The 12,915-nt window shown below is 44.0% G+C and overlaps 1 protein-coding gene across 2 annotated transcripts in view; it reads right to left on the reverse strand.

Annotated features, from left to right (window-relative positions):
- Nucleotides 1-11,870: 11,870 nt before the first annotated feature.
- LOC124555242 (dihydropyrimidine dehydrogenase [NADP(+)]) overlaps nucleotides 11,871-12,915 on the reverse strand; it is a 285,759-nt gene continuing 284,714 nt past the window's right edge. Inside the window, exons 20-21 of one of the 2 annotated variants that reach the window (XR_006968528.1) lie at nucleotides 12,877-12,907; nucleotides 11,871-11,929 (exon numbers count right to left, since the gene is read on the reverse strand). The gene's annotated coding sequence lies outside the window, so the exon portion shown is untranslated. Of the gene's footprint in view, nucleotides 11,930-12,363; nucleotides 12,908-12,915 lie in introns of those variants that run through there. The other variant, XM_047129102.1, reaches the window with a different exon arrangement.

Raw genomic sequence — 12,915 nt, forward strand, 5'->3', positions numbered from 1 at the left:
TTCGTTGTCATTTAACGTGAGCGCACTTGCACAAAAATACTAGCTTATTTACTTATGAACATACCACTATTTTTAATTATTGTGAATGAACTGTGACTGAATATTTATGGTTCAAATGGCTCTGAGCACTATGGGACTCAACTGCTGAGGTTATCAGTCCCCTAGAACTTAGAACTAGTTAAACCTAACTAACCTAAGGACATCACAAACATCCATGCCCGAGGCAGGATTCGAACCTGCGACCGTAGCGGTCTTGCGGTTCCAGACTGCAGCGCCTTTAACCGCACGGCCACTTCGGCCGACTGAATATTTATAACATTTCTTTATTTAAATATTATTGTAATATGTCAGTTTAGTCTGGGAAGTGATCATATTGAGTCAAACCACGTCTGTAGAGCTTAAGAATAATGTATTTTTGGTGGGGACAGCCTTCAGCCAATGGAAACACAGACAACAGCGGAACACTATGGGAGTCAAGTGGTGATTACGACTTTTCGAATGAAGAGTTCAAGGGAGCGATTCTGGATACTTTAATGTTCGTTATGGAAGAAAACAGACCTACCTGTGGTAACACGCATGATTCGGTCATGTGGGTCTTTGATACTGGGTGGCGAACAGCTGGTACCATACTTTAACATCTCAAGGGACTTTACATTTCGATAAGTCTGTATGTGCTCCAGAGAAGGCCTCCAACTTGTACTCATCTTGTTCAACTCTGACCTGTTCCTAACTGGTGAATATTTCGTGTATTGTGATTATGAAATTGACTAATTTTCGCATATCTTTGATGACTGGTTATTTTGAAGATTTTGCTACCATTCCTGTAATGTTCTCAACACAACTTTACTGCATATGATAAGTATATTTTTTTTGCTATATTTTAATTGAATATAGTATGGTCACTTCCCATTTGCTTGAGCTGTCCCTCCTTGAATAAACGTTATTCAACGTAATTCTCTGTCTGCTACATCAATTACAGGTGTCAGAATAGAACCCCTGTTATTAAATTATCCATTTAACTTTTATTTTCTATTTCTCTGCATTTTATTAACTCACAATTCTAGCCAATGCATAGATTATTTGACTGCAGATTATTATTTGCAGCGAATTAGCTGCAGGGCATGATAGCAGACATGTGCAGCTCGAGCCTATGACTACATTGAGCTGTTCTTTTAAAACAGAACAGTGCATAGCCTAAGTACCTAAAGTACGAGTAACTGCAGGTAAAGATGCAACTGGTCTGCTCTTACAGGATGCTCTTTAGAAGCTCAGCTACTGACAAGGGAACCTCCCCATCGCACCCCCCCCCCCCCCCTCAGATTTAGTTATAAGTTGGCACAGTGGATAGGCCTCGAAAAACTGAACACAGATCAATCGAGAAAACAGGAAGAAGTTGTGTGGAACTATGAAAAAAAAAGCAAAATATACAAACTGAATAGTCCATGCGCAAGATAGGCAACATCAAGGATAATATGAGCGAAGGAGCGCCGTGGTCCCGTGGTTGACGTGAGCAGGTACTGAACGAGAGGTCCCTGATTCAAGTCTTCCTTCGAATAAAAGGTTAAATTTTTTATTTTCAAGTTATGTGACAAACTCTTCTGTTTTCATCACTTTTTTGAGAGTGATTGTCACATCCACAAGAAAACCTAAATCGGGCAAGGTAGAAGAATCTTTTTACCCATTCGCCAAGTGTACAAGTTGGGTGGGTCGACAACATATTCCTGTCATGTGACGCACATGCCGTCACCAGTGTCGTATAGGATATATCAGACGTGTTTTCCTGTGGAGAAATCGGTTGATCTATGACCTTGCGATCAAATGTTTGCGGTTCCCATTGGAGAGGCACGTCCTTTCGTCTACTAATCGCACGGTTTTGCGGTGCAGTCGCAAAACACAGACACTAAACTTATTACAGAGAACAGAGACGTCAATGAACGAACGGACAGATCGTAAGTTTGCGAAAATAAAGAAAGTAAACTTCTCACTCGAGGGAAGACTTGAACCAAGGACATCTCGTTCGGCAGCTGCTCGGTGTTCCTGAGCCTATGCTATCCTTGATGTTGCCTATCTTACGCATGGACTACTCAGTTTGTATATTTTGCTTATTTTTTCATAGTACCACATAACTTCTTCCTGTTTCCTCGATTGATCTGTGTTTAGTTTTTCAAGTCCTGTCCACTGTGCCAACTTATAACTAAATCTGAGGGGGGTGCGATGGGGAGGTTCCCTTGTGAGCAGTTACTGTTAGGACCTGTCGCAAAACCCGATAAGAAATAATGAAATACATTTATTAATAGTAATGATACAAATTGTACTAAATCTAAATAATTTTGCTGCGTCTTGACAGTCCATGATTTAGTCACTCCGACTGAAAGTATTACGCAGGCACTCACAATCAACTATATCAGTTGATTCATAAATAGCAACTGCTAAGTCGGAACTGTAATTTTCTGAACAGAACTCACGGAACTGTGCTCCATAGCATAGGAATGCTTGAACTGCAGGAATGTGGGAGTGTCTGTGGTACATAGATTTTTGTGTCTGTTTTCAGAAAGATCTGCATCCACACCAGTTCTAGATGAAAGCAAAGTAGTCCGCTACTGACAGCGCTCTATCTGGTGGCTGGAAACACAACTGGCAGAGAAACACAATGCACAGATGGACCTGGCGGCTGAAGCAGAAGGTAATCTCGATTGGCGAGTGTCATTTGGAGGCTGTTGCTCGGAACTGAGAAGGAACCTGGGGAATGATGTGCCTGTGTAGTGGCAGCCTCTTATGGTACTGCTGTGTACCTCTAGCGATGTACACAACGAGGACACTCCCTGTTTTGTCAACTACCTTGATGCCATATTGTTCACAGCAACATATTAGACGAGCACATACAAAACCTGCAGGTGATTTTCTATTGTCCTCTGGCGAACAGTCTTTGTTGCAAATTGGAAAAACGTGTTTTTTACCCTAACGGCGCATTTCTTGGGATATGTGCTTAGCAAAGCTGACCTCGTCCCTATGGACGAGCATATCAAGGTCATCATCAACCTGCTAACGCCCAAGAACCTGAAGGAGCTCCAATCCTTTTTAGACAACATTTCTTATTAAGTTTATTCCACACGCCGCGCACATCTCCCATCCTCTTAAGCTTTGCCAAAAGGGTGCCAAATTCGTATAGTTTGTGGACTGTCAACAGACTCTTCAGCCCCTCAAGCAGTATTTGATGCTCCGCATCGCGTCTACACCAGGTAAGCCATTAACCTTCGCCACTGACTCGATGGATCTCAGTATGGCATTGGTGTGGTCCTGTCATTTGGTACCCAGGTGGTACTGAGGAGCCCATTGCTCCGCATTGAAGATGACTTAGCAGTGTAATGTAACTATTGGCAGGAGGAAAACGATGTAGTGACTGCCATTTTCGGCATTCAAAAGTTTCATGTTTCCTTCTAAGAAGTAAAGTTCCTACTCATTACTGACCACAAGCCACTTATTTCGTTATTCATCCCTCATATTAAACTACCAGATAGGACTGCTCATTAGTGGCAGAGGTGGGCACTCTTTCTCAGTAGTAACTATTATGATCCCAGAATGAGATTTTCACTCTGCAGCGGAGTGTGCGCTGATATAAAACTTCCTGGCAGATTAAAACTGTGTGCCCGACCGAGACTCGAACTCGGGACCTTTGCCTTTCGCGGGCAAGTGCTCTACCAACTGAGCTACCGAAGCACGACTCACGACCGGTACTCACAGCTGTACTTCTGCCAGTACCTCGTCTCCTACCTTCCAAACTTTACAGAAGCTCTCCTGCGAACCTTGCAGAACTAAGGTCCCGAGTTCGAGTCTCGGTCAGGCACACAGTTTTAATCTGGCAGGAAGTTTCATATCAGCGCACACTCCGCTGCAGAGTGAAAATCTCATTCTGGAAACATCCCCCAGGCTGTGGCTAAGCCATGTCTCCGCAATATCCTTTCTTTCAGGAGTGCTAGTTCTGCAAGGTTCGCAGGAGAGCTTCTGTAAAGTTTGGAAGGTAGGAGACGAGGTACTGGCAGAAGTAAAGCTGTGAGTACCGGTCCTGAGTCGTGCTTCGGTAGCTCAGTTGGTAGAGCACTTGCCCGCGAAAGGCAAAGGTCCCGAGTTCGAGTCTCGGTCGGGCACACAGTTTTAATCTGCCAGGAAGTTTCAATTATTATGATATTTGTTACTGGTCCACTGCCTAGCATAGTAATGCAGATGCTCTATCTCAGTTGCTAGTCAGACCTGATCCAGAGTTCGATCGATAGAACGCTTGTTTTTGCATTAGGTGATACCTAGTAGCATACAGTGGTGCATTTTCCTTGGACTGTGCAGGAGGAGCCACTTCTCTGGAAAATCATCATTACAGTCCAGATGGGATGGCCCCACTGCCTCCTGTGGGACTGGATTCAGTGCGGCGTACACTTTCCCTGCCACACGATCAACTCAGCATCTTCCAGGTTGTCCTCAAGCTTGTCACAGAGAAGCAAACATGTCGAGTAGTCGCCCCTCTGTCATTGTGTCCTCACATACTCCGGGTGCTGCCTGTGTTGCACTGGGATATATCTCATATATATCTCGTACGAAGTCTTTGCCATGGTGACGTGTCTACTGGCTGGCAGTCGATTGTGACTCTTAACATCGTGTGTGGGTTTGCGTGGCCTCTGCATAGGACCAGGTAGCTCTGCCGTATGTTTCCTCCTTGGCCTGGAACACCCCTGGGAGGGGATGCATGTCGAATTCACAGGTTCTTTTTGAGAAGCACGTGATTTACTATTGGTTTGCTGTTTATAAAAACAGTAACATGAAACAGTGACACTAAAAGTTACTTAGTGTAGGCCTTCACAGTGAAGATAATGGGGAAACCAGCAAGAATGACAAACTGTGAAACAAAAATCTGCATTAAATTACATAAAATCCAGGAAACCCACAACATGTGGCAACAGGAAGATAACAAAAAACCCACTGATGATGCTGAAAGTTCGGCGAAACATGTCTGGGGGATAAAAGGAAAAAGAAAAATTGTGTTTCGCTTAAAACAGGCCCTCTCCAAAAATAAAAATTGGGATAATGCGATAAATCACTCATGCTGACAGTGTACATGTGGCTTTGGCATTATTTCACGAATTAATCTGTAACGTAATTATAACGATTTGCGTGTTTGTTCAACAATGATAATTCTTTGGGTGACATCAAGCCCTATCCAAATGGGTGCTATAAAGATAGCTGGCATGTCTGTACCACCTGATAATAATCTTATAAGCAATTTTCAGCATAAATATTAATAACTTTGTTAAAGACTATTTTATGTACATGGCAATAATTTTTTGAGTTCGTATCTTTATTGCAATTCCAACGCTATCTTTAGATTGTCTGTAATGTGTTTGGAAGTGGTTTTGTGTTTTTAGTGAATATTCGAAGCTTCAGTTTTAGAACAGTCAGAATATGGCCTGTGGTGTCACCGCCAGACACCACACTTGGTAGGTGGTAGCCTTTAAATCGGCCGCGGTCCGGTAGTATACGTCGGACCCGCGTGTCGCCACTATCAGTGATTGCAGACCGAGCGCCGCCACACGGCAGGTCTAGAGAGACTTCCTAGCACTCGCCCCAGTTGTACAGCCGACTTTGCTAGCGATGGTTCACTGACAAATTACGCTCTCATTTGCCGAGACGATAGTTAGCATAGTCTTCAGCTACGTCATTTGCTACGACCTAGCAAGGCGCCATTATCATTTGCTATCTATCTTGTGATGCATGTACCGTCAGATCGATGTTCACCAATTATGGATTAAAGTTAAGTATTCCCGCAGCTACGTACGTTCTTTGCTACTATAACTTCCTTTACCTGTTCCAGACCTCACGCCAGCCTGCGTGAGCTTAAACGCGTGCCTTTCGGCTACCCGTCATTGTGGATTGGCTGTCTTGCCAGTCCACAACATGGCCAATTTGCTTTGTGTCCGTAAGTACATTGTGGCACAGTTTGCTCCAATCGCCATGGGATTTCCAAGCAGCAAACGCGCTGCGGCCAGTCAAATATGTGCTCCCCACCTTTTCTCACAGTTCGCTTCAATGCCTCGGAACGCTGCTCAGAACTCACTCACCTACCTGGCCCAGCCACTACATGGGAACTTGCCAGCCACGTGTCGCTCAATCAAACACCCTTTTTTTTAAACACAATCGCATTGTGGACAAACTGCTTGTAACGTCAAAACTTCTTGATTTGGTTTAGATGCACCTACTTACTCAGCGAATTACACATTATTTACTATTTGTGGGACACGGAGTTGATTTTTGGAAGCATATAAGACATTTATGTTTGCTCATGTGATACAGAGATGTGTTATTTATTTCTGGTTACTGTGGGTCCCTGATTCGAGTCATAGTCCAGCACACAATTTTAATCTGCCAGGAAGTCTCGAAACTGCACACTTTCCGCTGCAGAGTGGAAGATTCATTCTGGAGGGCTGCCTTTCGATACTCCAAATGAAAATACTACTTAGGTCGTTCTGCATTTCCTTAGGTCTTCCAGAGATGATACTTTACCATAGACAACAATATCGTCGTCGAATCACGTGATGGTGCTCCTGACTCCATCTGACAAATCATTCATGTGTATTCACAACATTAGCGGTCCTGTTACGATTTCTTGGGGATACATCCGATGCTACTTTCATTTCTGTTTTAGATCCACCGTCCAGTATTTCGTATTGGTTTCTACTGGTCAAGAATACTTCCATTGATGAATATTACGACGTTCGATGCATGTTAGAGCATGAACGTTAACGCATATCGAGATAAGAAGGACGGTGGTAGAGGAGAATGAAAGTATTCGCCCACAAGGTTCAAGGGACACGGCAATAATGGTGCCGCACAGACCGTTGAGCATAGCAGAGACCGGAAACGATGGTTTATTTTATTTATTTATTTATTTATTGTTCCGTGTGACCAAATTAAGGAGAAGTCTCCATGGTCATGGAACGAGTCAATACATGAAATTATAACACGATATTAGAAACAGATAAAATGAAATATAAAAAAACATATTCAGGTGACAAGTCGTAAGTTTAAATGAAGAAAATCAACAATGTAACACTGGAATTTGCTTAATTTTTTAGCTCTTCCAGGAGCTCCTCGACAGAATAGAAGGAGTGAGCCATGAGGAAACTCTTCAGTTTAGACTTAAAAGTGTTTGGGCTACTGCTAAGATTTTTGAGTTCTTGTGGTAGCTTATTGAAAATGGATGCAGCAGAATACTGCACTCCTTTCTTCACAAGAGTCAAGGAAGTGCATTCTACATGCAGATTTGATTTCTGCCTAGTATTAACTGAGTGAAAGCTGCTAACGCTTGGGAATAGGCTAATATTGCTAACAACAAACGACATTAAAGAAAATATATACTGTGGGGGCAATGTCAGAATTCCCAGATTTTTGAATAGGGGTCGACAAGAGGTTCTCGAACTTACACCACATATAGCTCGAACAGCCCGTTTTGAGCCAAAAATACCCTTTTTGAATCAGAAGAATTACCCCAAAAAATAATACCATACGACATAAGCGTATGAAAATATGCGAAGTAGACTACTTTTCGTGTTAAAGTGTCACTTATTTCAGATACTGTTCTAATGGTAAATAAAGCAGCATTTAGCTTCTGAACAAGATCCTGGACATGGGCTTTCCACAAAAGCTTACTATCTATCGGACGGAGACGGAGTTTCAGAAGAGTGACTGTGAACTTTAGAAGCAGTAAATCTGACTCTGAATAACTTTGCGTTTCCTTGGGTGTATTCGAAGTTAGTACAGAACAAATGAAAATGTACAAGGTTTTTTTTCAAGTTCCGATTGATCGCAAAATTAAAACCATAGTGGCAATACTAGGAAGCTACGGAAATAGTAAAGACGCCTAGGATAATAGAGTTTCCCTTCAAACGTGAAGTGCGCGCTGTTACTCGACTTTTTCATGCTGAGGGGTCCCGCCTGATTTTTTGTAGCCCACGTAACGTAACTGTAATGTGTAACAGCAAAGTGCGGCAATGGGGCAGAAACTTTGATGCAGGACCTACAGACATACATGATGCAGGCGGTCAGGGATGGAAGGCGTGCCGTTACGCCCAATTGTCAGCAACATTGGGGCACCTACATATTTGCTGGCCGAATACCTGGCAGAATTACTAATCCCTTATGTGGGTAAATGCCCTCATCACATTCGTAATTCTGTGGATTTCGTAAAACGTCTCGACAACTTCAAGCTGAAAGACTCAGATATCCTGGTGAGTTTTGACGTTGTTTCATTATTCACCAGGGTGCCTCTTCGAGAGTCAGTTGAGGTTGTTGCAAGAAATTTGACCAGAAGGCGACCGATCTGCTCAGGCACGTTCTGACCTCCACGTATTTTCTCTTTAATCTGTGAACAAACAGAAGGCGTCGCAATGGCGGCGAGCCCACTCTCACCTGTGCTCGCGAATTTCCATATGGAGTACTTCGAGGAAGAAGCTTAGGCGTCATACAAATGGAAACCTACTACAGACCTATATCATTGACGTCGGTTTGCAGTATGGTTTTGGAGCATATACTGTATTCAAACATTATGAATCACCTCGAAGGGAACGATCTATTGATACGTAATCAGCATGGTTTCAGAAAACATCGTTCTTGTGCAACGCAGCTAGCTCTTTATTTGCACGAAGTAATGGCCGCTATCGACAGGGGATCTCAAGTTGATTCCGTATTTCTAGATTCCCGGAAAGCTTTTGACACCGTTCCTCACAAGCGACTTCTAATCAAGCTTCGGGCCTATGGGGTATCGTCTCAGTTGTGCGACTGGATTTGTGATTTCCTGTCAGGAAGGTCGCAGTTCGTAGTAATAGATGGCAAATCATCGAGTAAAACTGAAGTGATATCAGGTGTTCCCCAGGGAAGCGTCCTGGGACCTCTGCTGTTCCTGATCTAAATAAATGACCTGGGTGACAGTCTGAGCAGTTCTCTTTGGTTGTTCGCAGATGATGCTGTAATTCACCGTCTAGTAAGGTCATCCGAAGACCAGTATCAGTTGCAAAGCGATTTAGAAAAGATTGCTGTATGGTGTGGCAGGTGGCACTTGACGCTAAATAACGAAAAGTGTGAGGTGATCCACATGAGTTCCAAAAGAAATCCGTTGGAATTCGATTACTCGATAAATAGTACAATTCTCAAGGCTGTCAATTCACCTAAGTACCTGGGTGTTAAAATTACGAACAACTTCAGTTGGAAAGACCACATAGATAATATTGTGGGGAAGGCGAGCCAAAGGTTGCGTTTCATTGGCAGGACACTTAGAAGATGCAACAAGTCCACCAAAGAGACAGCTTACACTACACTCGTTCGTCCTCTGTTAGAATATTGCTAAACGGTGTGGGATCCTTACCAGGTGGGATTGACGGAGGACATCGAAAGGGTGCAAAAAAGGGCAGCTCGTTTTGTATTATCACGTAATAGGGGAGAGAGTGTGGCAGATATGATACGCGAATTAGGATGGAAGTCATTAAAGCAAAGACGTTTTTCGTCGCGGCGAGATCTATTTACGAAGTTTCAGTCACCAACCTTCTCTTCCGAATGCGAAAATATTTTGTTGAGCCCCACCTACATAGGTAGGAATGATCATCAAAATAAAATAAGAGAAATCAGAGCTCGAACAGAAAGGTTTAGGTGTTCGTTTTTCCCACGCGCTTTTCGGGAGTGGAATGGTAGAGAGATAGTATGATTGTGGTTCGATGAACCCTCTGCCAAGCACTTAAATGGGAATTGCAGAGTAGTCATGTAGATCTAGATCTAGATCTACTCGTTTTCTCCGTCATGTCGATGACATGTTCGTGAACTGGCCCCATGGAAGGGACAAACTCCTAGACTTCTTTACATACCTGAACTCCATACATCCGAACATCAAATTCACTGTGGAGACCGAAGCAGAAGGAAGATTACCATTCCTGGAAGTCATGGTCAAAAGAAGAGCGGAAGGCACCCTGGGCCACGGGGTATACAGGAAGAAAACGCACACTGACCTGTATTTTCATGCAGATAACTGCGACCACTCTTCACAGAGGAATGGGGTGCTAAAAACACTGGTGCACAGGGCGCGCACCTTCTCTGACACAGAGAGCCTGCCCCATGAGCTGGAACACCTCAAAACTGCAATCCGGAAAAACGGGTACTCGGAATGGCAGACCAGACGCGCTCTCCGCCCCACCTCTACAGTACAGCGTGTGGAGATGGAAGAAGTCACGGAGGAAGAGATAGCCACTGCCTATATACCGTATACTGGCGCACTATCTGGGAAAATAGGACGAATATTGAGGAAACACCCAATAAAACACAAGCATATATACCAGATTCCGTGTCAGTGTGGGAAGACTTATATAGGACAGACAGTGCGCACCATCGAAGATCATTGCCGAGAACATCAGAGGCACACTCGACTTAGGTACCCCAACAAGTCGGCGGTCGCAGAGCACTGTTTGTCCGAAAATCACGAAATAGACTACCAACATACCAGGATCCTGGCACAGAGAGCGTCGTTAGAAAAAAAATGGTTCAAATGGCTGTGAGCACTATGGGACTTAACATCTATGGTCATCAGTCCCCTAGAACTTAGAACTACTTAAACCTAACTAACCTATGGACAGCACACAACACCCAGCCATCACGAGGCAGAGAAAATCCCTGACCCCGCCGGGAATCGAACCCGGGAGCCCGGGCGTGGGAAGCGAGAACGCTACCGCACGACCACGAGATGCGGGCGAGCGTCGTTAGAGAGGCTATCGAAATTCGTACCAGGGACGGACTCATCAACCGAGATTGTGGCTATTATCTCAGCAAGGCATGGGAACCGGCATTGAGTCTAATTAAGAAGACGCTCAGCAAAGAAAAGGAACGGGTGACCAGGGCGGACGAGGCAGTTACACCGACGCCACCATAGACGCCGACACCAGCCTCTCAGCGACCGCCGACGCGCGGCCGCGGCCGTGGACTGCGGAGAGGGGGAGGGGAATCGTCCGCCCTCAGGAGCTCAGTTCGTCAGCGCACCTGACGATGGCGACATGTCTGATCGCCGAAATGTTGCACCCGTTGGACACTATGGACCGGCAGTACACCAGTGGACTGTTTGGGCAAGAAATACGCCTGGAGAAACTGAAGAATCACAACTGATGATCTTGTTCACCGACTGTATCACGCGAATCGAGAAAATCATCTGCGAAGGGAAATTCAGAATAAGCGAAGACGCCACGGTCGCAGGTTCGAATCCTGCCTCGGGCATGGATGTGTGTGGTGTCCTTAGGTTAGTTAGGTTTAATTAGTTCTAAGTTCTAGGCGACTGATGACCTCAGAAGTTAAGTCGCATAGTGCTCAGAGCCAATAAGCGAAGAGGAATATTGTCATCAGGCATTGCCCTTCTTGATGACAATGCTCTGCCGCACGCTGCAGCTGCAAGAAAGATGCTCCTGCAGCTTTTTCGATGGAAAATGTTTGACCACCTGCCATAGAGCCCGCACTTGGTTTCCTCTGATTTTTATTCCTGTACTCACATGAACCGCTGGCTATGAGTACAGCATATTGACACAGACAACGAGCTGCACACCAGCTTAAAGAATTGGCGGAAGCACACTTTGATGATGAAAAGGGCATTGGAAAGTTGGTATAGTGCTACGACAAATGTCGAAGTCGGAGAGTAGAGAAGTGGCTTGAAGATGTAACTATATGGTGCAAATAAAACGTTTCTTATTTTTTAATACGGTTTCCATTTCGCGGCCTGTCGGATTTTGAAGAAAAAATAGCCCTCGTATTAGTCTCTGCTCCGAGAACAAAGAAAAATAAATGAAACCAGTTCTAAGGATACCATATGCAATATCAGAATAAGTAGGCAACCAACCCTTGTACCTGTAATAGGTGGTCAAGTTGTCAGTTTTGTTATCTTATCCCGGAGAGGTAGAATACACTTTGAAGCGTGTATGGTAGCGTCAAAGTGTCAAACATCTGGTCTTAGGAGAGGAAATGCTAAGAGAACGTCAGAGTTCCATGCTTTAACGAAGCGACAGTTTGTATAAGCTAGACGTTACCCATGCATTTTACCATTTTAGCAACATAACATTTTTTTTTACGATTTAGACACCCTTCTTAGAATTTTCACTCGGTCTCACTTCCGAGACTGTTTCGGAGTACTGAAGGACCCACAGCAGCTGAATTTTGATCGCACATTGAGACGGAGCAAGCTAGGAGACGTTTGCGTAAGAGTCTAGAGTGGCTGGTCTGAGACCTGGATATGGATGTTTCAGCTTTATCAGTGCAGTCTCCAGGAATATTCCCTTTGTTCATAAGATGATATCTGTTACGTATTTCCACAACCAATACATTCTTTATTTAATTTTTTACCAGACATACACTTGTATTACACTGTTTGTTTATAATACACTCTATACGTTCACAAACTTTATTATATTTGAAACTGAAAGGAAAGAAATATTTATGAAAAGGTTAAGATTTTTAAGAAGTAAATGAGTAAAATATTATTTTGAGCAGTTGTTGTTCTTGAGTGATCAAACTTCTGTTTGGCACCAAGTAGCATTTTTCACGATCTGAGCTGCCGATTTCTTAAATTTGCTTAACACGTACTTTTTCATGTCACACTGCCCGAAACCAGATTCCGAGAGCCGTTATGGTTTTGTTTGTCGCAATTTCACGCTTGGAGACATGAAACGAGATCCTTTCTGGAAGTTTTTGTTGCTTTGAAGAAAACTGTTATGGAATCTGAAAGCAGCCGCCGACAGTTCCTGGTAACGTGCGAAGTTCATTCGAAGATAACAGTACAGCAGCGCACTGTGGACGTGGCAGCATGGTGGCCGACGTGCTGAACTTTCTCGCTTGTGAATCACGAAACCTGTAAAG

The sequence above is a fragment of the Schistocerca americana genome, chromosome X (genome assembly GCF_021461395.2).
Source record: "Schistocerca americana isolate TAMUIC-IGC-003095 chromosome X, iqSchAmer2.1, whole genome shotgun sequence".
Lineage (NCBI taxonomy): Eukaryota > Metazoa > Arthropoda > Insecta > Orthoptera > Acrididae > Schistocerca > Schistocerca americana.